Below are 23,752 nucleotides of genomic sequence, written 5' to 3'. Positions count from 1 at the left end.
TATTTACAGCACGCTATGTATGTGTATACACACTAATATGCATCTCACACTCATACAAATCACATCTATGGAGGAAATATCCTTGTGATCCGTTGCAAGACCATGTGATAAATTAATTTGTCAAGCATATGTGACCATTTCACTAGTTCAGAAAAGATGTGGACAAATTGGAGAAAAATCCAGAGAAGAGCAACAAAAATGATTAAAGGTCTAGAAAACATGACCCATGAGGAAAGATTGAAAAAATTGGGTTTATTTAGTCTGGAGAAGAGAAGACTGAGAGGGGACATGATAACAGTTTTCAAATACATAAAAGGTTGTTACAAGAAGGAGGGAGAAAAATTGTTCTCCTTAACCTCTGAGGATAGGACAAGCAGCAATGGGCTTAAATTGCAGTAAGGGCGATTTAGGTTGGACATTAGGAAAAGCTTCCTAACTGTCAGAATAGTTAAGCACTGGAATAAATTACCTAGGGACTTTTAAAAATCTCCAATGATGGAGATTCCACAGAACAGGTTAGGCAAAGACCTGTCAGGGACGGTCTAGATAATACTTTTTCCTGCCTTGAGTGCAGGAAACTGGACTAGAAGACCTCTCAATGTCCCTTCCAGTCCTACGATTCTAGGATTCTCTCCACTCAATGATCTCCCTTGGGCTAATTGTAACAATCCATTTCGAAGCCCCTGAAAAGTTTCCTCAATAAATAAATAAATAAATCACAAGATGTGCGCAATTTGTCCTTCCTCAAAACCCCCTTTTCCATACATCATAAAAAACGAATGGTTCTAAGGTATGTTATCTCATGCATCTTGCAGTGTTAGAAATTAGAGCATTATACCTAGGGAAAGATTCTCATTGGGGCCTGACACACTGCTAGACTGGAATATCCAGAGATAACAATTTAGAATTGTGACATTTTAAGAAGGTAGAGAAATGCAATTGTAAGTGGGTTTTACAGGTTCTTCTGAGCCCTGCATGGTTAGGCTCAAGGTGCTCAATCCTGAACCCATTGAAACCAATTGGGGCTTTGTCACCAACTTCAATAGATACAGGATTAGGATCATAGTAACTAAGGGCCAGATTGTCAAAGTTATTTAGGTGCCTAAAGATTAAGATAGGTGTCTTTGAAAGTCCCACGAGGTGCCTAAGCAGGTAGGCATCATTAGGCATTCAAATCCTTTTGAAAATATGGCCCTAAAGGATTTAGCTTTTCAGTCAGTGAAATACAAGGTACAGCCCCATTTAAATTGTCAAAACATCTCAAACAGACCAAGGTTTTTTTTAAATGGGTGCCTAAAGTTAGGTTCCTAAATCCATATTTAGGTAACTAAATAAGTTGTCTTATCACCAGAAATGCTGAGTATCTAAGCAAGTTTTTATTGTAGTCCATAGAGGATTCTAAGAAACTAGGCCAATTGTTTAGTTGCCTAAATATGGATTTAGGAGCCTAACTTTAGGCACTCATCTAGAAAAATCTTGGCCACAAAATATATATTTACATTTTTTTTAAATCAACTTTAAAATATGCAGATATTACAGTGTATGTTTGTTCCATAGTGTATACACACACACCATTTCATGAATAAATTATATAATAAAATAAGTTAACAGGTCAAAGGTAAAGTAAGTGAGTGTGATTTTCAAGCCTTTCATGTTCGCGTGGAGGGTGGTAGCACTGTTGCACTGAAGAGGTGAACAGTAATAAAGTGTGTAGACTGGTGATTCCAGGTTTGCTTTTACATCAACACAGACTCAAGTGGGAAAGAAAGAGAAGTCAGACAAAAAGGAGAACTGGATGCATTACAAAAAGAGAAGATATGCAGGAAGGGCAACATGAGATTACGTTACATAAGAAGGTCAACAATTCCATACAGGGTGTCTTTGTATCCTCTGTCTCTTGCACAATTTATTAAAGTGTGGTTTGCATTAGTAAAAACCACACACTTTTCAAACTTTATGTACTGTAAATTTCCAAACAGAAAAATGCTCTTATGAGGTAACCTCCAGTTAGCAGCTCATGTGCTAGCTACTGAGATAAAAGGCTTGCCACAATCATGGGACCAGATTCATAATTTCCCTACAGCCTATACCAACAGCACTGATGTAAGGGGCCTCTGAAACATCCCTGCAGCACAGTGAGCATTCTGGGGTAGCATGGAGGGGGGCTAGAGAAAGGAGAGAATGGAGCCTGTCCCTTGGTGATTCCCTGCTAGCCCAACAGGCTATGTCAGCAAGGAGCACAACTTAAGGGAGCCCTGTAGGCTGCCTCAGCTTGTGCTAGGGACTGAATCAACCCCTGCAGTTTTGGAATCTGGAGACACAAGATCCAGATCCTCAAAGACAGTTTAGGCTCCTAGCTTAACTGATGACAAAGGGAGGAGCCTAACTATCTTTGAGGATCTGGGCCCTTGTGCCTCCAGATTCCAAAACTGCAGGGGTTGATTCAGCCCAACTAACTTTGAGGATGTGGGCCACGCTTCCCCCTCTCTGCTGCTGCACCAGCTTTGGAACAGGTGCACACTGAAATTGACCCAAAGCCTCCAATAGCTGCTTTGACTGAGTGCTGGAGATGTCAGAGAGGAAGAGTACTAGCAGGTCCTTACTGGGCTATATTATTTACTGGCCTGCTGGTCAGCAAATTCCCCCCCCCCCCCCCCCCCGGTTTCCATGGGTAATTCTAAAATATCCAAGTTTTACCAGAAGACAGGAAGACTATCGAGGAAAGGGATGTGTTAAAAGATATGCAATTTCATGAGTGTTTGGATGTCAAATTTTTATCTTGGGGAAAATATTTAAAAGACTAGTTCATTATATTCTATGGTGTAACCAAGCTGTGCACTGACTGTACAAAAAGGGACCTTGCTTTGCTGTTGCTAAAGTCACACACACTTTTGCCTGCACTGAGTGTCCCTCCTTGCAACAGGAGCTCTCTAGAACAGCAGCTCTCCCAACGGCTGGTGCTTTTGTACCTTGGTAGGGGATGTGAACCCTAAAATTAAACCTAAAAGCCTATTTTAGCCTCTGGAAACTGTTCAGTTCTATAATGTAATATAGAAATCCTGAGTATGTATCTATGGTGACCCAGCTGGATGATTCTTACCTGTGCCTTAATGAAAAGGACACTATATGTTAAGAAAATTTGCCCTCTAAATGTCATTTCAAGGGCATACTCATATTAAGGAAGTAGCAACCTGGTAGGATTAAGAACTCTCCAGCAACAACAACTTCCTCTGATTTCCATCAGGAGCAACTGAAATATATAAGGGAAACACTGACTGTTACACTGACAATAAGACCAATCAGCTTAGTGGGAGAGACTTAAGGAGCTCAAACTGCTCTCTCTTAGGTCTTATCCTATCAGCTGGGTAACAAGGAGCTATTTATCCACATGAAGTGCTTTAAGTACCCCTGTGACACTGAGCCAGAAAGTGTTAAGCAACCAGCAGGTTAAAGTGATCCCAGATCAACCTTTAAAAACACACTAGAGAAGTACTGAAATGGTAAACAGGGCCATTTCTTGTACTGTAGATGGTTATCAAAGCCATTAAGTAGACTAAATTCTTTTAAATGCAAACCTCTATTGTCAGGTAACTAGAAGTTAATACTAATTGTATTTGCCTGTGTTTACCTATATCTTGTTAGATGTTAACAGTGTGATCTAATCAGCTTGGAGATGGGGCGGGCAAACTTTTTGGCCTGAGGGCTGCATCTGGGTATGGAAATTGTATGGCGAGCCATGAATGCCTGGTGGGGGAGGGGGACTCTATAGGGTGTAGCAAGGGAGGGCTCTATAAGGGATGTTACTGAGGTGGGGGGAGGAGGCACTCGTGTGTGTGCGGGGGCTCTACAGGGGCGGTACCGGGGACTCCTAGGGGCCCTGCCGGCAGTGACACCAAGGTGCCTGTACCAGGCACCACCACAGGCGGAGGCACCCTAGCTGGGATGGGTGCGGCCCCTGGGCAGTTTCTCAGTTCTTGAGGGTGGGGTTGTAGAAGACCGGGAGGGGATTGGGCGTGCTGCCACGTGGGGGGGGGGGCTGCCACCTAGGGGCGGGGTTCTGATCCTGGAAACGGCGCAGTAAAGTCGTACCTGCGCAGTGTGGCTCTGCGTGCCAGAAGATGGTGCTCATCAAGGGATTTGTGAGTCGGGGGCTGGGGAGCGCCAGGCAGGCAGAGCAGGGAATGCCTCCAACCCCATTCCCTGGCAGGAGTTTGAGGGCCAGATAAAAACGTCTGACAGTTCAGAAGCGGCCCACGGGCCATAGTTTGCCAACCCGTGTTGTAGATGCTAAACTTCTGTTCCTGTTTGTTACTATATTCTATAGATTCAGAGATCAAAAGGGAATATTAGGAATTAGACGAAAATGTGTGGTGTAATAATATCATTGTCTTTGCTACAAACTTCAAAAGAGAAATAAACTACCTGTGAACCTTTGAATGGTTAATTGTCTTATGCTAATCAATGCAACTAATTACCTGTGTATACATAGGAAATAGGAGGTTTGCTTCAAAGCAACAATGTATATTACTTATTCTTCATCCAAGGAATGCCTGCTGTGTCATCTGCTGCCAAGGCGCTATCCTAGCCTGCCAGAGATCTATAAAAGAACTTTGGGACCCGATCCTGTTTGTCTCAGATATGTTTGAACTTCATCAGGGACATTTTAAATCACAAGACTGAGGTCTTGAGCTCCATTCTGGATTTTCCTGCTATTTCACATGGAAGAATTTAAACAAACTCTGCACATGGACTTCCTATTGGATGATAACTTATGGAATTGATTCTGGCAGAACTTTTTACAAATCAGCTGCTCACCATCTCCTGGAGCCAGGACGAGCTGCTGGCCCAGCTCCTGGGGGATAGCCCTGAGCCAACAGCAACTTCTCAAACCACAGCTAAGGCCTTTGAGTTCCCCTGGCAAGAACGCAGAGCAGCAGTTCATTTTCCTGCTTGGACTCCACCGTGGTACAAAACTCAGAGGGGCCAGTGCCCCCCCCAAATGGCACCCCGGGGGGGCCACTTGGAACCCATAGGGAATAAAACAGATCTCTTGGAAGCACCTTAGTCACAGAGTGATCCCCGAACACTGCACCTAGAGGGCATTATGCAGTATACAGATATTTTTGTAAAGGGACTAATCAAATAACATCTTACTCACAGGCCTACAGGCAGGGAACTTGCTGCTTTATGCACCTACATCACACAGAGACCATGTGGCGGGCTGTCTACCACAGGAAGCATGAGTGTGGGGCAGGGTTCCATGCCACCACATGACATTCTGGGTAACCCAGTTAACCCTATCATGATGACCTTTTTGCTAGACATACCTCCTTGCACACTGCTTTTCAGACATCTCCCACACACCTGCTGTTCATGAAGCCATAATTCATATGTAGGGGTCCTCATTCTCCACTAAGTCTGAGCTCTGCGTGGACTGAGTGGAGAGTGGTAGCCACATAGAATTGATTGTGGCTCCACAATTCAGAGCTGCCTGGCCCCAGTGTAAGTTAGGATCGCATAGGGGCAGCCCAACCTAAGCCCTGGTCTACACTACACACTTATGTCTCTATAACTATGTCACTCAGAGGTGTGGAAAATCCACATCTGAGACACATACATAGTTATAACAGCCTAACCCTCGGTGTAGGCAGCGCTATGGTGACAGGAGAGCTTCTCTCACCTGTAGAGATGTTTGTAGAAGATTATAATCTGAGACGCGCCCTCCTAAGGGACAGTATTATGAACAGGAATTTGGAGCTGTGGCTTGGAGGTGGGGTTTGGGAACACCACATGGCTGTGTGCAGCAGTTCACCAGAGATGCTCTCCAGCTTATATTATTCCTTTCTCAGTCACTGGTGCAATATACAATGAACCCCAAGATCTTTACACCATCAACATAGCTACCGCCTCTCGGGGAGGTGGAGAAGCTCTTCCGTCGACGTAGGTAAATGTGTTCGCTAAGAGCTACAGTGGCACCAGTGCCATTGCAGCACGGTAAGTGTAGACAAACCCTTAGACTAGTGGAGGATCAGGCATAGCAGAATTTTGCTCTGCCATGGCCCCTCCCTCCCAAATATGCATACCTTACCCATGGAATGCCTCTGATGCCCCCCTTCACCTTGAGAATGGGGACAGCTGGTATAGGAGGTACCATAGCACTTCTGCCAGCAGAGAATTTCCCTGCCTGGGGGAAACTCTCCATTGGCCATCTCTGGATGCTTTAAAACCACTTTGCATCACTTACACAGTGCAACGTTCTTACTGGACTGCAGAATCGGGCAGAGTGTATGTAACAATAACCACCCTTCAGCATCTTAATTTACAGAACTCATTCAAGTGCTTAGTTCTGATAGGGGGATGACAGCAGAGAAGCAAACCTACCCACAAGGAGTATTTGCAGGACACCCTGTGTGCCATGTGCCACTGAGGCTTTTAATTTTTCTGCTATGTAGTTAAGTATTTCAGAATTAATGGCTCACTGTTTTTATCCTGCCATTTCAAACTACTGTTTTCTCCTCCTGCATTTCTTTGCCTGTAGCCAAATTAGTAATCTTATCAACAATATTGATTTTGGTAATGCCCCAGAATACAGCGTGTCCAGCCTAAACTGAGGGGTGAAGTGGTCTGCTGAATAATCCTCCTGTTTGAGTCATCAAACAAAGTCACATAGGTTAGCATGTTGTTAAGACTCTAAGGCCCAGATCCTCAGAAGTATTTGGGCGCCTCTCTAGGCACCACTGACATTCTCTGAACCACAACTCAGCTGCCACCCAACTCTGTGGGCACCCAACTCCCCATGACACATACGTTTCTACCAGTCGGCAATCAAAGCTGCCTAAGCACTGATGTCACCCCACCGTTAAATTAAATAGTCATTGGGCCAGAAAGAGAGATTGGCTGCATAGCCCCCTGGTGAGAGTACTTTCCTAGGAATTGGTAGACAGGTTCAAGTCTCTGCTTCAATGAATATTTTTACAAGTTAGAACAACTTCAATAGGGGAGATTGAGTAAAAAAATCCAGCTCAGACTAGCCTGATGGCTTTGACACTCAGCTGTGCCATGAAGCCGGAGTTCAAATCCCTACTCTACATCAGGCAGAGCAGGGACTTGGACCCGGGTCTCCAACATTCTAGATGAGTGCTCTACTCATCAGGCTATTCTGAGCTCTCTCCTGTTCTCTGGTTTTCCATGGAAAAAATGTCAAAAGGTCTCGGTTTCAGCTGCTAGGGCATGGAAAACTATCACGGGCCAACTGTCACATTATCTGGAGCTGCTACCTCAGGGCAGATTGGCCAAAACAGGGCAGACACCCCACACTGGTGGTGTATTCTATAATTAGATTTCACTAAGCCAGTGACCAATGTGAACTCCTGGATCACTGTACCAGTCCCGCCAAGGAGCCAGACAATCCCTTTAGACTCTCCAGTCTATCTTGCCACACAGGCAAGCTGGATTTAGTGATAAATGGTCACTTAAAAAAAAACAAAAAAACCAAAAAGAACCCACCACCACAAAGTAGTCAGGTTGTTTCCAGTCCCAAGAAACCAAGCACTTACCCCAAGTCAATTTGTATTAGATCTCACACCAAAGACAAATGCCTGTAGCCAAATGAGTTGCAATCTAAATCCTAAGAGTGACAGTTGTATCGATCTATCAATTCAAAGTGTTTTTCAGGGCAGACCCAGGAATAACCCCTGGGAATCACTGGCTTCAATTTGGTCTCTCTGACTTGGGCACCTAATTCCAGGAAAAGATTCACAGCAGAATCCTGAGCAGAGGGAGGCACCTATCTCTGGTGCATTAGTCAGGCACCTAAGCCCGTTTCTCTGCATTTCACTCCTGGCTAACTTAAGCAGCTCCCTGCTTAGGCTTCTCAGAAGAAGCTTTCCTTAGGGTATGTCTACACTACGAAATTAGGTCGAATTTATAGAAGCCGGTTTTATAGAAATCGGTTGTATACAGCCGATTGTGTGTGTCCCCACATAAAATGCTCTAAGTGCATTAAGTCGGCGGACCGCATCCACAGTACCGAGGCTAGCGTCGACTTCCGGAGCGTTGCACTGTGGGTAGCTATCCCACAGTTCCCGCAGTCTCCGCCGCCCATTGGAATTCTGGGTTGAGATCCCAATGCCTGAATGATGCAAAACAGTGTCGCGGGGGATTCTGGGTACATGTCATCAGGCACCTCCCCCTCCGTCAGAGCAACGGCAGACAATCGATTTGCGCCTTTTTACCTGGGTTACCTGTGCAGACAACATACCACGCCAAGCATGGAGCCCGCTCAGCTCAGCTCAGCTCACTGTCACCATATGTCCTCTGGGTGCCGGCAGACATGGTACTGCATTGCTACACAGCAGCAGCTAATTGCCTTTTGGCAGTAGACAGTGCAGTATGACTGGTAGCCTTCATCGGCGATCTGGGTGCTGGCAGACGTGGGGCTGGCAGACGTGGGGCTGCATTGCACACAGCAGCAGCCCCTTGCCTTTTGGTAGAAGATGGTATATTACGACTGGTATCCGTCGTCATCGTACTGCAGTGGCTGTCAATCATGGGCACCTGGGCAGACATGCTCAGTCCTATCGAACTGTCTTGATGATGATGGCTATCAGTCGTAGTATGCTATTTTCTGCCAAGCACCCAGAAGATGCCGAGGGCTATCAGTCATGCTGCAGCGTCGTCTGCCAGCTTAAGATGTAAAAAATAGATTTGTTCTGTATTCATTTGCTTCCCCCTCCCTCCGTGAAATCAACGGCCTGCTAAACCCAGGGTTTTGAGTTCAGTCTTTGGGGGGGGCCATTCTGTGTGACAGTTGGTTGTGTTTCTCCCTGATGCACAGCCACCTTTGTTGATTTTAATTCCCTGTACCTGTACGCCATGTCGTCACTCGCCCCTCCCTCCCTCCCTCCGATAGATACTAGTTTCGCGCCTTTTTTCAGACCAGACGCCATAGCTAGCACTGGGATCATGGAGCCCGCTCAGATCACCGCGGCAATTATGAGCACTATGAACACCACGCGCATTGTCCTGGAGTATATGTAGAGCCAGGACATGCCAAAGCAAAACCAGGACCAGCCGAGGAGGCGATTGCAGCGCGGCGACGAGAGTGATGAGGAAATTGACATGGACATAGACCTCTCACAACGCACAGGCCCCAGCAATGTGGAAATCATGGTGTTACTGGGGCAGGTTCATGCCATGGAACGCCGATTCTGGGCCCGGGAAACAAGCACAGACTGGTGGGATCGCATCGTGCTGCAGGTGTGGGACGATTCCCAGTGGCTGCAAAACTTTCGCATGCGTAAGGGCACTTTCATGGAACTTTGTGACTTGCTTTCCCCTGCCCTGAAGCACCAGAATACCAGGATGAGAGCAGCCCTCACAGTTGAGAAGCGAGTGGCGATAGCCCTGTGGAAGCTTCCAACGCCAGACAGCTACCGGTCAGTCGGGAATCAATTTGGAATGGGCAAATCTACTGTGGGGGCTGCTGTGATACAAGTTGCCAGGGCAATCAAAGACCTGGTGATATCAAGGGTAGTGACTCTGGGAAACGTGCAGGCCATAGTGGATGGCTTTGCTGCAATGGGATTCCCAAACTGTGGTGGGGCAATAAACAGAACCGATATCCCTATCTTGGCACCGGAGCACCAAGCCACCGAGTACATAAACCACAAGGGGTACTTTTCAATGCTGCTGCAAGCCCTGGTGGATCACAAGGGACGTTTCACCAACATCAATGTGGGATGGCCGGGAAAGGTACATGATGCTCGCGTCTTCAGGCACTCTGGTCTGTTTCGAAAGCTGGAGGAAGGGACTTTCTTCCCGGACCAGAAAATAACCGTTGGGGATGTTGAAATGCCTATCGTGATCCTTGGGGACCCAGCCTACCCCTTAATGCCATGGCTCATGAAGCCATACACAGGCAGCCTGGACAGCAGTCAGGACCTGTTCAACTACAGGCTGAGCAAGTGCCGAATGGTGGTGGAATGTGCATTTGGACATTTAAAAGCGCGCTGGCGCAGCTTACTGACTCGCTCAGACCTCAGTGAAAAGAATATCCCCATTGTTATTGCTGCTTGCTGTGCGCTCCACAATATCTGTGAGAGTAAGGGGGAGACATTTATGGTGGGGTGAGAGGTTGAGGCAAATCGCCTGGCCGCTGATTACGCGCAGCCAGACATCAGGGTGGTTAGAAGACCACAGCAGGGGGCGGTGCGCATCAGAGAAGCTTTGAAAACCAGTTTTGTGACTGGCCAGGTTACGGTGTGAAACTTACGTTTGTTTCTCCTTGATGAACCCTCCGCCCCCCCCCACACGGTTCACTCTACTTCCCTGTAAACCAACCACCCCACCCTGCCCTCCCACCTTTGAGCACCGCTTGCAGAGGCAATAAAGTCATTGTTACTTCACATTCATGCATTCTTTATTCATTCATCACACAACTAGGGGGATAATTGCCAAGGTAGCCCGGGATGGGTGGAGGAGGAGGGAAGGAAAAGGACACACTGCAGTTTAAAACTTTAACTCTTATTGAAGGCCAGCCTTCTGATGCTCGGGCAATCATCTGGGGTGGAGTGACTAGGTGGCCGGAGGCCCCCCCACCGTGTTCTTGGGCGTCTGGGTGAGGAGGCTATGGAACTTGGGGAGGAGGGCTGTTGGTTACACAGGGGCTGTAGCGGCGGTCTCTGCTCCTGCTGCCTTTCCTGCAGCTCAACCATACGCTGGAGCATATCAGTTTGATGCTCCAGCAGCCGGAGCATCGACTCTTGCCTTCTGTCTGCAAGCTGACGCTACCTATCATCTTCAGCCTGCCACTTGCTCTATTCATCCCACGATTCAGCCCGCCACCTCTCCTCTCGTTCATACTGTGATTTTCTGTAGTCTGACATTGACTGCCTCCACGCATTCTGCTGTGCTCTTTCAGCGTGGGAGGACATCTGGAGCTCCGTGAACATATCATCCCGAGTCCGCCGTTTTCTCCTTCTAATCTTCACTAGCCTCTGTGAAGGAGAAACATTTGCAGCTGGTGGAGGAGAAGGGAGAGGTGGTTAAAAAAGACACATTTTAGAGAACAATGGGTACACTCTTTCACGTTAAATTTTGCTGTTCACATTACACAGCACATGTGCTTTCGTTACAAGGTCGCATTTTTCCTCTTATATTGAGGGCCTGCTGGTTTGGTGTGAGAGATCACTCACGCAGTGCCAGGCAACAGATTTCAGCTTGCAGGCAGCCATGGTAAGCCACAGTCTTTTGGCTTTTTTAACCTTCTTAACATGTGGGAATGGTTTCAAACAGTAGCGGCCTCATTTCCCATACCAAGCACCCATTGGGTTGGCCATTTAAAATGGGTTTGCAATGTAAAAGGAGGGGCTGCGGTTTCCGGGTTAACATGCAGCACAAACCCAACTAACCCCCCTTTCCCCCCACACCCAATTATCAGGGATGATCACTTCACCCCTCCCCCCCACCACGTGGCTAACAGCGGGGAACATTTCTGTTCAGCAGAGCATGAAGGGGCACCTCTGAATGTCCCCTTAATAAAATCGCCCCATTTCAACCAGATGACCGTGAATGATATCACTCTCCTGAGGATAACAAAGAGCGATAAGGAATGGATGTTGTCTGCATGCCAGCAAACACCGGGACCATACGCTGCCATGCTTTGTTATGCAATGATTCCAGACTACGTGCTACTGGCCTGGCATGGTAAAGTGTCCTACCATGGCAGACGGGATAAGGCAGCCCTCCCCAGAAACCTTTTGCAAAGGCTTTGGGAGTACATGAAGGAGAGCTTTCTGGAGATGTCCCTGGAGGATTTCCGTTCCATCCCCATACACGTTAACAGACTTTTCCAGTAGCTGTACTGGCCGCGATTGCCAGGGCAAATTAATCATTAATCATTAAACACACTTGCTTTTAAACCATGTGTAATATTTAAAAAGGTACACTCACCAGAGGTCCCCTGTGTGCCCTCAGGGTCTGGGAGCACGCCTTGGGTGAGTTCAGGGGTTACTGGTTCCAGGTCCAGGGTGATAAACATATCCTGGCTGTTGGGGAAACCGGTTTCTCCGCTTCCTTGCTGCTGTGAGCTATCTACATTATCTTCATCCTCATCTTCCTCATACCCCGAACCTGCTTCCCTGTGTGTTTCTCCAGTGAAGGAGTCATAGCACACGGTTGGGGTAGTGGTGGCTGCACCCCCTAGCATGGCATGCAGCTCCGCGTAGAAGCGGCATGTTTGCGGCTCTGCCCCGGACCTTCTGTTTGCCTCTCTGGCTTTGTGGTAGGCTTGCCTTAGCTCCTTAATTTTCACGCGGCACTGCTGTGCGTCCCTGTTATGGCCTCTGTCCTTCATGGCCTTGGAGACCTTTTCTAATATTTTGCCATTTCGTTTACTGCTACTGAGTTCAGCCAGCACTGATTCATCTCCCCATATGGCGAGGAGATCCCGTACCTCCCGTTCGGTCCATGATGGAGCTCTTTTGCGATCCTGGGACTCCATCACGGTTACCTGTGCTGATGAGCTCTGCGTGGTCACCTGTGCTCTCCACGCTGGGCAAACAGGAAATGAAATTCAAACGTTCGCGGGGCTTTTCCTGTCTACCTGGTCAGTGCATCTGAGTTGAGAGTGCTGTCCAGAGCGGTCACAATGAAGCACTGTGGAATAGCTCCCGGAGGCCAATAACGTCGAATTCCGTCCACACTACCCCAATTCCGACCCGCTAAGGCCGATTTTATCGCTAATCCCCTCGTCGGAGGTGGAGTAAAGAGACCGGTTTAAAGGGCCCTTTAAGTCGAAAGAAAGGGCTTTGTCGTGTGAACGTGTCCAGGCTTAATTCGATTTAACGCTGCTAAAGTCGACCTAAACTCGTAGTGTAGACCAGGCCTTAGGCATTGTATAGTGATCCTGGCCATCTAACTCAGGGCTGAGGATTCCATGAGGTGGAGGGCCATCTAGAGTTTAGGTGTTGCAATGCTGAGCAAAGCAACGCAACGCCTAAGTATGTTTGAGGATCTGGGCATAAGAGTTTTCTTTTTCCAGTCCAAGTCAGAAAGCCGTACCTTGACACAATACACTCAGGATCCTAGCGAACATAGCGTTGGAAGGCAGGACACTCATCCCATATTAAACCAGACAGTCCTGCTTTTCTATGGTCCATCCCCTTTCCGCTACTCAGACAAAGCCGGAGGTGCCTTTTGCCTGGAATTGGATGGGGGAAAATGCCATTTTAAGAGCATGCCACCCCACCCCATGTGGTGTGACCTCACACACACTATGTCCAAGGACACAACAGCAGGGGTGGAGGGGGTGTACTCTTAAAAATGGCACCCCTGTGCAGCGTGACCTCACATGCACGGTGTCTCCGAAGTCACGCTGGTGGGGGATGAGGTCCTGTCAGCAGGGAAAGGCCCACACCATTTGTGGAAGTACCAGAACATCTGGTATTCTAGGAACGTGAGAGTGGCAGAGTTGTAAGTAGGCTGGTACGGGCCGGTACGGCATACTGGTAAAGCGCTGCCATCAGGGGAGAGGGGGGCAAAAGGGGCAGCTGCCCCAGGGCTGGTGATTTAAAAGGGCCCAGGGCTCCCGGCCGCCACTGCCACTACTGTGGCAGTGGCTGGAGTCCCGGGCCATTTTAAATTGCCGCCGGAGCCCCAGGCTGACTCCCAGCCCCACCCCTTCCGCCCGAGGCCTCGCCTCTTCCAGTGGCCCAGAGCCAGGCCCCCATACCAGTAAGTGTTTAATATTACTTTCACCCCTGGAAAGTGGCCACTGTAAGTGTTGCCCCTTGGCCTGAATGCTTAGCCAATATTTGGGACTTCGCCACATGCTTTCTGTTAGGAAGACAAATTGATTATACAAGTCAGGTATTTCTTTGGTACAGTCCTCTGTATTTACAAAGAATATATATGTGTATATATATACACATATATATATTTATATTTAAACACAAAGTCCACTCAGGAACAAACACGAGCATGCAGTTTCTGTGCTCATAATTTTCAAGCCTTCCCAGCTAGTCCTGTGCCCCAAGGAGCTCTGTCTCTGCTCACTCTCATGGTCACACGCACAACTGCTTCTCCTTGTGTCTGCTTGCTTTCCTGTGGCTTTCTGCCTCTGATACACACAGCTGCAACCAAGCAATGTTCCAGCCCCTGTGTTTGGGATCAGCCCCCAGAGAAACCCCTTAGTCCACATGGTTTAGATTCTGCTCAGGCCCTGCCATGCTGGGCAATGCCTTGGGCAGTGGCTTTTATAGTTTTAGCTATCACTATACAAAAGGGGCATTTAGTTGCTCCTTCATTTAGCCTGAACTAAAGGTGCTTAGTACACCCATTGACTTTACCCAGGTCTGTGACTGATAGCAGACATTAACACATTCCTGCATAACAATATCTTAAGGCAATAGAAACATTGCTTGGTATTAGAAGAGTAGCCTAACCAGATTCTGGCCCCAGTTGTACGTTCATTTTAAAAAAAATTGTGACAGTACTCAGGTTTATTTCTCTAAGAAATCAGTGGATTATAAATAGAAAACACTATTAAGTTACCCAGGTGCTGCATTATTATGTTGCACATAGTTTTATTTTGAAAGTTTTAAAAATAGCAAAGGCTGAAACACTAGTAGAGAGAGAGAGAGAGGAGGGATTGAAACCTAAGTATGACAGAATAACCTCCCGATCTGCCTTCCAAATTTCTCAAGTAACATATGAAATAATGGCTGTTGATATAAAATGTGTATTGTCAAACAATCTCCCCAGGATCCCTTTGTACGCATGCCTCCTGACACAGGCAGCCTGACATTTGTAAAGCTCAGTAACAAACAAACAAACACAAAAACACAGAACCCCAAGAGCATAAGCTCTGACTACCTTTTTCCTCTGCATTAATTTTTTCCTGCCTCCCGAGAATCCTGCAAACCGGGGGGCTGTCATGAGTGATCTTTGCCATGCTACTGTGCCTTTTATAAAGCCTGATTCCCCATTTCATAGCATAATCCCACTGAAATTAATAGCATTGCACCAGCATAAAACTGGTGTAATGAAGAGGAGAATCAGGTCACTAATATTCTTCTCTGAAGGACCTCACACCAAGTTATGACACGGCAAAATCCCACTGCTGTCTCCCGCTCTGTCTACACAGACTCAGAGCCCTTCCATTGTTAGAAGCAAATACTGCATTGGGGGATTTGCTCTTCCCACCACCTTACTGATCCATACACTGTATTACAGTGGTCCCCAAACTTTTGAGGGTCACACACCCCTTACCTCAGGTCCCCCCGAGCTGGGGCCGGGAGCAGGGTCACAGCTCCTGAGGGGAGGCGGGGAGGGAGGAGAGTCGTGGACAGGGGTAAGGGGGCCAAGGCTGGGGTTGCAGCTGGACATGGGGCTGGGACCGGGAGCAGGGCCGCAGCCAGGGGCAGGGCCAGGGCCAGGGCCAGTTGTGGAGCCACAGCCAGGCCGAGGGCAGGGCCAGGTGCGAGGCTGGGGGCATGGCAGGAGCAGGGCAGGGCAGGGCTTGGCTTCCTCCCCATCCCCCGTGGGGGCTGGCCAAGGCCCCACCACACCCTCCCCAAATGTTCCTCAGCACTCCCCTAGGGGGCACACCCCACAGTTTGGGGACCTCTGCCATATTACGTACAGTTTCAGTTTCTCCTCAGCTCTCCATCATGAAGAGAGAAGCACACGTGCTCCCCCCAAGCCTTCGTGGTTCTGGCTCTACTGACCTGCCTTTATCCCCAGCACTTCCCTCCTGTGCCTTCTGCTACCCCCTGTGTTAATGGGATAATTAGCTCTTTGGTCCTCCACCTGCCCCTTCAAATATGCTAATTAAGCACAGTCATGTCCACCCCAGGGAAATTACTTGGTGTTTAAGAAGAACAGGAGTACTTGTGGCACCTTAGAGACTAACAAATTTATTAGAGCATAAGCTTTCGTGGGCTACAACCCACTTCTTCGGATGCATATTGAGTGAAACATATCGAGGAGATATATATACACACACATACAGAGAGCATGAACAGGTGGGAGTTGTCTTACCAACTCTGAGAGGCCAATTAAGTAAGAGAAAAAAAACTTTTGAAGTGATAATCAAGGTAGCCAAGTACAGACAGTTTGATAAGAAGCAAGTGTGAGAATACTTACAAGGGGAGATAGATTCAATGTTTGTAATGGCTCAGCCATTCCCAATCCCTATTTAGCCCTGAGTTGATTGTGTCTAGTTTGCATATCAATTCCAGCTCAGCAGTCTCTCGTTGGAGTCTGTTTTTGAAGTTTTTCTGTTTTAAGATAGCCACCCGCAGGTCTGTCATAGAATGGCCAGACAGGTTAAAGTGTTCTCCCACTGGTTTTTGAGTATTATGATTCCTGATGTCAGATTTGTGTCCATTAATTCTTTTGCGTAGAGACTGTCCGGTTTGGCCAATGTACATGGCAGAGGGGCATTGCTGGCACATGATGGCATATATCACATTGGTAGATGTGCAAGTGAACGAGCCCCTGATGGTATGGCTGATGTGATTAGGCCCTATGATGGTGTCACTTGAATAGATATGTGGACAGAGTTGGCATCGGGCTTTGTTACAAGGATAGGTTCCTGGGTCAGTGTTTTTGTTCAGTGATGTGTGGTTGCTGGTGAGTATTTGCTTTAGGTTGGGGGGTTGTCTGTAAGCAAGGACAGGTCTGTCTCCCAAGATCTGTGAGAGTAAAGGATCATCTTTCAGGATAGGTTGTAGATCTCTAATGATGCGCTTGGTGTTTAAGGAATCCGAGTGGCTCAGGTGTTGGGTCCCAGCACTCTGTCACACAAGGCCAAGTTGTTTTTCTCCAGACTATCCTTGGGTGCCAAAATATGAATTTAAGAGTCTAATTTAAATCTCACAGATTTGAAAATGTTGGTCCCTAGGTTGTAGATGCTCTAGGACAGGGGTAGGCAACCTATGGCACATGTGCCAAAGGCGGCACGTGTGCTGATTTTCAGTGGCACTCACACTGCCAGAGTCCTGGACACCAGTCCGGGGGGCTCTGCATTTTAATTTAATTTTAAATGAAGCTTCTTAAACATTTTAAAAACCCTATTTACTTTACATACAACAATAGTTTAGTTATATATTCTAGACTTATAGAAAGAGACCTTCCAAAAACGTTAAAATGTATTACCGGCACGCGAAACCTTACATTAGAGTGAATAAATGAAGACTCGGCACATCACTTCTGAAAGGTTGCCGACCCCTGCTCTAGGACGTAATCTGAATATAAGTTTGGTGTTGCTTTATCTGGATAGCATATTAACAGTACAAAGTTGGGCAGAGAGATTTAACATTGGGTACAGTGTTTTTTGGCAGAGTGGAAGAAAAATAGATACAATGTGGGTTACTGTCTGCTTTCTCTGTGGATGCTGCTGCATGCTGCCCTCTCCCCCAGGAACCAGAGAAAACCCCTCTATGACCATATTAATAGGCAGTGGAAATGGAAGCAAAAGGGGGTGGAGAAGGGGAGCAGCCTACTCTAGACAGCAGTATTATCATAGCCTCCATGCCGTGCAGTCCCTGCTGAGGAATGGATATGATAGGAACGAAGGGGACAGCCTATTGCAACATGGCTCCATCAGGTGCCATCTGCAATTAGCATAGAGAGTCCTAGATCCACACAACTGCCCTCTGCTGTCCTTGCAGCTCCTGGGAACTGCAGCACTTGCAGCCTGTGCTCCTGCCACACCTTTCCCCTTTGAAGAGAGGATTCAGAAAATAGTCTGTTGGATAGGATTGTCAGCCAAAACATTCCCCTCCCATGGGCTTTTCCCACGGTGGTGACATCTTGCCCCACATGAACTGCCAGTCTCCCGGGCAATGGTTTTAAACAACAGAGTGCTTGCTCTGGTAAATGAGACTCTCACTGTACCCTCAGTTAATCAGAATTGACATTTGCATATAAAAATCCAATTCATAGTGCCACTGATCCCTTAGCATGTGATACAAATGTGTACTGCTATAATTAAATCTTTAAAATGATCGCAGAGCAGTGGTTATAGCTGCTAAATTTTGTTAAGCCTGCTGCTCTAAAGGCTTCTGATTTACCGCTCATGACTTGGATCATGTTTGGATTTATATTAGAATTAATTCAGGACATTAAGGCTCAGCTTTGCTTTCAATCTCTTGTTTATTTATTCATAATAGCAGATGAGACAGTTGGTAAAATTCCAATAAACATATCAAGTTTGTTTCAAATAAAGTTTATTATTGTTTTGCCCCTCGGGTTGTACTACTAATAAAAAGGACACCGGGGAAAAAGACAACCTAACAATCCAGGATTTATGTGTCTCCTATCAGCTGGTGTCATGTTCTAGCAGGATTTCTGTGAGACAGTAGCTGTGACAGCACTGCATGGTACAAGCTGGTATGTCGCTGGAAGTCAGAGCCGGTTGACTGGCTGTGGCAGAAATTTATATCATAATACCTTACAGAGAGGAACAAATATATTGCTTTTTAAGCGATAATGAGGTGAATGCCTCCCTGAACCCGCATTTTAGGGGCATTCAGAACTTATTAATAAAGTCACTGTGCAAGAACCTTACTTAATCTGTGCAGGTGACTTTTAAAGGCTAGTTCACTAAGCCACTCTGCTTATTCTTTTTATTTTGACAGGACTCAAGGATTTAAAATCTTAACTATAGTTCATAGGGACCATCCCCTAGAAGAGGCTCCTAAAATGACACAGAGAGAATCTATTAGATGACACGGAGTTCTTTATGTTTGGTTTCTAATTTTTGGTGTATGTGTATATCTGGAAAGTTTACAACAGAATGTGAGTTTGATTTAACACTCCTGTGCTTCCCTGACCCGACAACAAGCCGATGACAGAGGGTCTGGTTCTTTTATGCAATTTGATCCTGTGTGCCACTCAGGCAGTGACAGTGAAACTCTCTAGCTGATAATTCCCCCACCAGGGAGAGCCAGCTCCTATGCCAACTACCCCACCTCCACCCTGGCAGAGGGGATACTTCAGGAGTAGGAGGGAGCATATAAAAGGTGGGGCAGAGCACAGCTCCAGGACCGCAGCCAGATGTTGTAAGTTAGAGCAGCCCCTGGGGTGCTCCAGCAAAGCACCCATTGTGCTAGGTGCTGTACAAACACCTACTAAGAGATTGTCCATTCTCTGAAGAGCTTACAGCCTAAGTCTCTGATCCTGCAAATACATAGGCACATGCTTAACTGTGTACACATGAATAGTCCTATTGACCGCATTGAAAAAGAGATTGCAGGATTGAGGCATAATTTAAAACAAGATACTGCAAGACAGAATGAAGGAGGTTGGATGAGGGTAAAGTGTTAGAAACACAGATACTTGCACAGTTGGATGATTTCAAGTCAAGATATTTTTTATTCATTCCTTATTTCTATTCCCTGCTGTCCTCAGCCTGGCTGGTTTTCCAGTGTCAAGGTTACACTGTTGTCATTTCATCGCTTTGCTAGACAGTACCTACCACTGCTCTGTTAGGTTCTGTATTAGCTTTCCCCACACTTCCCTACAGCTCTTCATTTTGCTTCTTGTGTTTTAGTTGCTCTTTTCCCCAGCATCATTCTTTTCATTCCTTCCGATATTTTTGTCTCACTTTCTCCACATCCTGTCATTAAGTGATTTCTTGAAGCCGCATGGAGTGCCCCTGTTATTTTCTTTCCCTCTGTAAACACTCAGCTTTGTCCATCGTCTCTGCTAAGATAACTCCAGAGCTATCTGATGTTTACAATAACTAAAATAAAACATGGCTAATGGATAGCATTTGTGTATGCCACTGCTGGTGCTGAGGGAGGCAGCATGGGTGAAAGAATAAGGCATTAGACTGAGAGGCAGGACACGAATTCTATTCTCCCTTTGTGACCTTAGGTAACCTGCTCATGCTCTGGTTTCACCATCTGTATGCCAGGCTAATATGAAGTGCTTTGAGATCTCCTGATGAAAAGTGCTATATAAGAGCCAGGTATTATTTATTATTCTTTGAAATCTTCAGAAGAATGGGGGGGGTGTGGGGTGTGTGTGTGTGTGTGTGTGTGTGTGTGTGTGTGTGTGTGTGTAAAAAAGCCCACCCATCCCCAGAACTTAATAGATACAGTCCAGTGTGGCACTCTGGGTGAGCCCTGCCTTAATGTCTTCCCCACTGGGGCAGCAGTAGGTTCCTTTTAACAGCCTGGGGCAAGCAGAAGCCAACACACACTCACAGATGGCATGTCCCCTTTCAATAAGGTTTCAGAACAGGAGCAAATACAATACACAGTTCATAAGGGACTCACCTCAGGGCCCTGGTTCAGCTCCCACACCTAAATTTTACAAACAAAGCCTCTAGTTAGGCCCATCTCCTGGCGCCTGAGAGGAAGCCGCCGCCACCACCCACTACAGCCTGTATGGCTTCTACTGCCCTCTCTCCTCCTCAGCTTCCTGTTTATATAGCCCAGTCCTAGGCCAGGGCAGGGCCTTCTTGATTACACACCAGGCTGTCCCAGCTGCAGGGCCAGCATGTTCCTTAAGGGGTAGCACACCCCTTCACACTAAGATTATTACCCCTCAGGTAAGTTAGGACCATATCATTCCATTGATTTTCATGGAGAACTCAGTGAAGTCAATGGTACAGTATTGTACTAAGACTGTGCGAGGCATTGCTGATTATATGATTTATAAAGGGATGCTGTCAGGTTAAAAATCAACCAGGACTGAACAGCTGTTCCTTTTTTGGGGGTGAAAAAGCCATACATTATTTTTCTTCCTTTGATACACACCTCAATGACTTATTCTTGCACTTTTTCCTGCCAGCAAAAACCTCTCCCTACTGCAGCAGCAGATTTTTAGATTATTATTACCCTGTTACTTCCTGGGGAAGGTGTGGCTGCCAGCTCACTATTTAAATCAGCTTTTAACTATCTCATTTAAATTTAACAGTTGTTTGGGCCTTAAATTAAAATTAAAGCCATGGCATTGCAGTGACCACCAGATTTAAGCTTAGGCCAGGCTGCATTGGCCCTTGTGTTGAGATTTAACTGAGGCGAGGGTGCAAAGAGCCCCAACACAAGCACCGGGCACAGTTATCTGTACAGATGGGACACAAAAGCAGCGTTAGCATAGGTGTAGGAACTAGCAGTAGTGGGGGTGCAGCAGCACCCCCTGGCTTGAAGTGGTTTCCATCATATCCAGGGTTTACGGTTTGATTCAATGGCTCTCAGTACCCGCACTATACCAATTGTTCCAGCACCACGGAGCTCTAGCCTCTCCAAATCAGAAAAAGGGGTCAAGGCCACTGCCTAAAGTGCCACCCCCAATCTCAGTGTTTTTCTGATAAAAAGATCTGCAGTGAAATAGATAACAAAGAACTTCTGGACCTGATTCTCCTCTCTCTTTCACTAATGTTAAACAGGGATAACTCCAGTGAATTCCAGTGAGTCACACCAGTGTCAAACTGATGTATAAGTGAAATCGGCATCAGGCCCACTTTTTAGTCTGTCTGTTTGTCTGGCAGCAGACTCAAGAAGGCAGCACTGCATCCGTTCATATTCTGGCTTCTTAGCAACCATAAGGACTAGAAGCAGGTGGGTTTTTTTTAATGAAAGCTTACATTTTGCAGAAACTGATGGGACCATCACAGAAGTGCTAGTATGGCATATCAGCGTACATCTGCTCAATCTGTCTCTTGTATAGCCTGCCAGTAGCTCACAAGAATGTTCTCAAGGAAGATGAAAAGGGGGCATTTTGGATGGTCAGCTGACTGAAGAGCTTAAAAAAATAACAGTAATTAATCATGGTACCACAGATGTTGTAAAAAGAAATCAAGCAAGGGTGTTATTATTGCACTCAGAGTCTCCTTTGTTAAAAAATGTGAGTGTATTTTGTATCGTCTTTCCCTAAGAATCTGCCTAAATAGAGGTTGGGGGTTTTTTAAAGGATCCTGGAGCTAAATTTCAAATCAACCCACTGCTTTAATGTTTGGAGCTCAGCTATCTTTCTGGGCAGGCTGCCAAAAGTCATAAAATTAAGTAGAAATTCTGAGTTTGAAGTAATTTTGTCAAATTAGTTTAATCTGGAATAAGGCCAAGAAAAACAGTTGCCAAAGAGACTGGAAATCACGCTTCAAAAGTAGTGTGAGAAGCTGGGAAATAATTATTCAAAAGCTGTGTCAATTAGCATGAACATCTGACAGGTGAATGAATACCTTCTGAAGAAGGCATTATTAACAGTCAAAACAGCTTTAGCTAAACAAGCTATTCCAGAAGGCATAATTTCACACATTTCTAAAGTGGCAATGATTGGAGCTGGCCTGTCATTTGTTGACACCCTAGAAAATTAAGAAATATATTGGATTCTCTCTAAACGGAAGTATTGGCCTCCCTCAGATAAGAGACTTTTGGGTCCGAGTCTAACCTCACTTATACTGGTTAAACAGAAGTAACTCCACTGAAGTCAATTTACACCCGTTTCAACAAGTATGACAATTGAAGGGCCTGATTCTAATGCCCATTGAAAACAATGAGAATATTTACCTCAGTGAGTGTTAGATCAGGCCCTAAATATGGAAGAAATCAGTTACATTTGTTTAGATTGATAAATAAAGGTATCTATACATATGCTTTGGGTGTCATTGATATTCTGTGACCCACTGCTCATAACTGAAATATTTCAAGTGCAGTTTTTCACCAAATCAATGTGAGAAAAGTTGGGAGAGAGTACAAAAGATTCATTCTCTCCCTCTTGTGCTCCATGAACAAGCTAGCTACACTCACAATCTTCAGGTACCTTGAATACAAGGACTGCTCCTGCTGGGGGTGCTAACTACCTCAACTAGGGGATAGGGTGCACTTTGGGCATCAGTCAGCAGAGCTGAGCCAATGTGAGAAGCATATGCAGCCCTCTTTGAAAGTGGAGTGGAGCTTCTGGTCCAGAATGTGCTTTCAATACTCCAGGAGGAATTCTGAGTCAGGCAGAGTTCCTAGTGCACAACCTTCCTTAAACTGTCATTGGTTTAAAGCCATAATTTACACTGCTGTAGTAACATTCTATTTGCAGCATTAAAGTTCTCCGCTCGTTTTGCCATCCAAATGGTATGAAAGTTCATAAAGTGAACTTCAGACTCAGATGTATATGAGAAAAGTTCTCCGCTCGTTTTGCCATCCAAATGGTATGAAAGTTCATAAAGTGAACTTCAGACTCAGATGTATATGAGAAAGTTTGCATTTAAACTAGAATTTCTGTTTTCTTAGTGTCTTTGGGAGAGCGTTCGTTGAGTAGGATACAGACAAACGCTGGACTTTCAGTTAACTTGGCCAGTCATCATAAATCATAAATTAGAGCTGAAACAAACTATCAGATCATCTAGTCCATCCACCTGCAAATGTAGGACACATATTCCACAGCTCGAGGCCAGGGGGTGATTTTTAGTTGTTTGGTAACCAAAAGGTGGTGTAAGTTACATGTTAGGTGGGTCAGGACTGGAGAGGGTGTATGTGGGGAAGCGGTGTCACTTGCACCACTGTGAGTTTGCAATAATTTACACTCATGTGTATGAGAGAGAAATCGAGAGAGAAAGACAGAATGGAATACGAAAGGTCATTAAAAAGGGGTATAAGATTAAAGTCTGCGTGTGTATCCACATACACACTTTTCAGAGTTTGCAAGTCTCTCGGAAATGGAAGGAAATGATTTGGCTAGTTTACAAATTAAGGATTTGCTGTACAATATGCATCATTTATAAAGCATTTGAACTGGAAAAAGA

Source organism: Terrapene carolina, unplaced genomic scaffold (assembly GCF_002925995.2).
Source record: "Terrapene carolina triunguis isolate 2854851 unplaced genomic scaffold, T_m_triunguis-2.0 Scaffold68, whole genome shotgun sequence".
NCBI classification, from domain to species: Eukaryota; Metazoa; Chordata; order Testudines; family Emydidae; genus Terrapene; species Terrapene triunguis.
This window is presented reverse-complemented; position numbering follows the sequence as displayed.